We start from the raw sequence: 3595 nt of genomic DNA, 5'->3' as shown, positions 1-3595 counted from the left end.
ATGGATTATAGGTGTTTCCATAAGGTTCACCTAAGTAATTCACCTCTGCTATTGCAGGGTTTTCAAGATCATAAGCTTCTTCTTCAGAAGATGCCTCTTGAGCACTGTTGGATGCAGCTTGCATTCCATTCAGACTCTGAGAAATCATATTGACTTGCTGAGTCAATATTTTGTTCTGAGCCAATATGGCATTCAGAGTATCAATTTCAAGAACTCCCTTCTTCATAGGCGTCCCATTACTCACAGGATTCCTCTCAGAAGTGTACATGAACTGGTTATTAGCAACCATGTCAATGAGTTCTTGAGCTTCTGCAGGCGTTTTCTTTAGGTGAATGGATCCACCTGCAGAAGTATCCAATGACATCTTTGATAGCTCAGATAAACCATCATAGAATATATCCAGGATGGTCCATTCTGAAAGCATGTCAGAAGGACACTTTTTGGTCAGCTGCTTGTATCTTTCCCAAGCTTCATAGAGGGATTCACCTTCTTTCTGTCTGAAGGTTTGAACATCCACTCTAAGCTTGCTCAGCTTTTGAGGAGGAAAGAACTTGGCTAAGAAAGCCGTGACTAGCTTATCCCAAGAGTTCAGGCTGTCTTTGGGTTGAGAGTCCAACTATACTCTAGCTCTGTCTCTTACAGCAAAAGGAAAAAGCATGAGCCTGTAGACTTCAGGATCTACTCCATTAGTCTTAACAGTATCACAGATCTGCAAGAATTCAGTTAAGAACTGAAAAGGATCTTCAGATGGAAGTCCATGAAACTTGCAGTTCTGCTGCATCAGAGAAACTAGCTGAGGTTTCAGCTCAAAATTGTTTGCTCCAATAGCAGGAATGGAGATGCTTCTTCCATGTAAATTGGAATTTGGTGCAGTGAAGTCACCAAGCATCCTCCTTGCATTATTATTATTTTCGGCTGCCATCTCCTCTTCCTGTTCGAAAATTTCTGAAAGGTTATCTCTGGATTGTTGTAATTTAGCTTCTCTTAGTTTCCTTTTCAGAGTCCTTTCAGGTTCTGGATCTGCTTCAACAAGAATATTCTTGTCCTTGCTCCTGCTCATATGACAAAGAAGAGGGCACAGAAAATAATAATAATAATAATAATAATAATAATAATAATAATAATAATAATAATAATAATAATAATAATAATAATAATAATAATAATAATAATAATAAATAATAATAATAATAATAATAATAATAATAATAATAATAATAAATAATAATAATAATAATAATAATAATAATAATAATAATAATAATAATAATAATAATAATAATAATAATAATAATAATAATAATAATAATAATAAATAATAATAATAATAATAATAATAATAATAATAATAATAATAATAATAATAATAATAATAATAATAAAATAATAATAATAATAATAATAATAATAATAATAATAATAATAGGGATCCTTTATACCACAGTATAGAGGTCCCTGTGTGAGTGGAAGAAAGGAAGGGGACAAAGAATGTAATGTAAGGAAAGAAACACAAGGGTGAGGAGAGCAGAGATGTGAGATGAGGAGATGTTAGTGGATGAATAAATAAATAGAATAAGATGAGAGAGGGAGAATTTCGAAAATAATTTTTGAAAAAGAGTTAGTGATTTTCGAAAATAGTTTTTGAAAAAGGTTAGTGGTTTTTCAAAAATTAAAATAAAAAATCAAAATAATTAGTTAATTAAAAAGAATTTTTTTTAAAAAAAAGAGGAGAGATATCTTCGAAAATTAGAGAGAGAGAGAGTTAGTTAGGTAGTTTTGAAAAAGATAAGAAACAAACAAAAAGTTAGTTAGTTAGTTAAAACAAATTTTGAAAAGATAAGAAGTTAGGAAGTTAGAAAAGATATTTTGAAATCATATTTTGAAAAAGATAAGATAAGAAGATATTTTTGAAAAGATATGATTGAAATTAGTTTTTGAAAAAGATTTGATTTTTAAAATCACAATTAATGACTTGATTCACAAGAAATCACAAGATATGATTCTAGAACTCAAAGTTTGAATAATCTTTCTTAACAAGCAAGTAACAAACTTGAAATTTTTGAATCAAAATATTAATTGTTATTGTTATTTTTGAAAATTAGGAGATAAAGATAAGAAAAAGATTTTTGAAAAATATTTTTAAAATTTTCAAAAATAACTAAGAAAAATGAAAAAGATTTGATTTTTGAAAAAGATAAGATTTTTAAATTGAAAATTTGATTTGACTCATAAAAACAACTATATTTTTAAAAATTTTTGAAAAAGTCAAATCTAATTTTCAAAATTTTAAGAGAGAAAAAGGGAAAGATATTTTTTTTATTTTTGAAATTTTTTATGATGAGAGAGAAAAACACTAAAATGATGCAATGCATGAAATTTTTAGATCAAAACAATGAATGCATGCAAGAATGCTATAAATGTCAAGATGAACACCAAGAACACTATGAAGAACATGATGAACATCAAGAACATATTTTTGAAAAATTTTTAATGCAAAGAAAACATGCAAGACACCAAACTTAGAATTCTTTAATGCTTAGACACTAAGAATTCAAGAATGCATATGAAAAACAAGAAAAGACACAAAACATGCAAATGCAAAGATCAAACAAGAAGACTTACCAAGAACAACTTGAAGATCATGAAGAACACTATGAATGCATGAAAGTTTTTCGAAAAATGCAAGATGAGTATGCAATTGACACCAAACTTATAACATGACTCAAGACTCAAACAAGAAACACAAAATTATTTTTGATTTTTATGATTTTATGATTTTTTTGTATTTTCTTTTAAATTTTTTTCGAAAATCATTTTGAAAAAGAAAAATAAGGATTCCAAAATTTTTAATATGAATTCCAGGAATCTTATGCTCTTTAGTCTAAAGCTCCAATCAAAGGGTCAGGCATGGCTTAATAGCAAGCCAAGCTTTAGTAAAAATATGAGTGTAATTCATTCAATTTTAAGCCAAAACCTCAGTCTAAAGGAATTTAGACATGGCTTTACAGCCAGCCAGGCTTTAGCATGCTTTATGAAACACTAGAATTCATTCTTAAAAATTTTGAAGGAAAATATATTTTTGAAAACATTTTTTTTTCGAAAACAAAGGAGAAATTTTTGAAAGATTTTTGAAAAATTTTTGAAAACTTTTTGAAAAGAAAATGAAAAGAAAGTTACCCAATCTGAGCAACAAGATGAACCGTCAGTTGTCCAAACTCGAACAATCCCCGGCAACGGTGCCAAAAACTTGGTGCTGTTGTCGGATCAAAATTTGGCACTGATGTTACCGGACCAAAAGCTTGCCGAAAACTCAAACAATCCCCGGCAACGGCGCCAAAAACTTGGTACACGAAATTGTGATCTCTGGTAATGGCTCCAAAGGCTTGGTGCTCTAATCTCAATTCATAATTTGTCACAACTTCGATACAACTAACCAGCAAGTGTACTGGGTCGTCCAAGTAATAAACCTTACGTGAGTAAGGGTCGATCCCACGGAGATTGTTGGTATGAAGCAAGCTATGGTCACCTTGTAAATCTTAGTCAGGCGGATATAAAATAATAATGGAGTTTTCGAAAATAGGATAATATAATAAGG

At 29.8% G+C, this 3595-nt stretch overlaps 1 non-coding gene across 1 annotated transcript; it reads left to right on the top strand.

Annotated features, from left to right (window-relative positions):
* The first annotated feature begins 418 nt into the window (after window positions 1–418).
* LOC112781470 (small nucleolar RNA R71) lies at window positions 419–526 on the top strand. The gene has a single exon (XR_003192246.1). It is a non-coding gene; the product is annotated as a small nucleolar RNA R71 (small nucleolar RNA).
* The last annotated feature ends 3069 nt before the right edge of the window (window positions 527–3595 follow it).

Source organism: Arachis hypogaea, chromosome 19, assembly GCF_003086295.3.
Source record: "Arachis hypogaea cultivar Tifrunner chromosome 19, arahy.Tifrunner.gnm2.J5K5, whole genome shotgun sequence".
Taxonomy (NCBI): Eukaryota; Viridiplantae; Streptophyta; class Magnoliopsida; order Fabales; family Fabaceae; genus Arachis; species Arachis hypogaea.
Note: the sequence above shows the minus strand (reverse complement) of the source record. Positions and strands in the feature narration are given on the sequence as shown.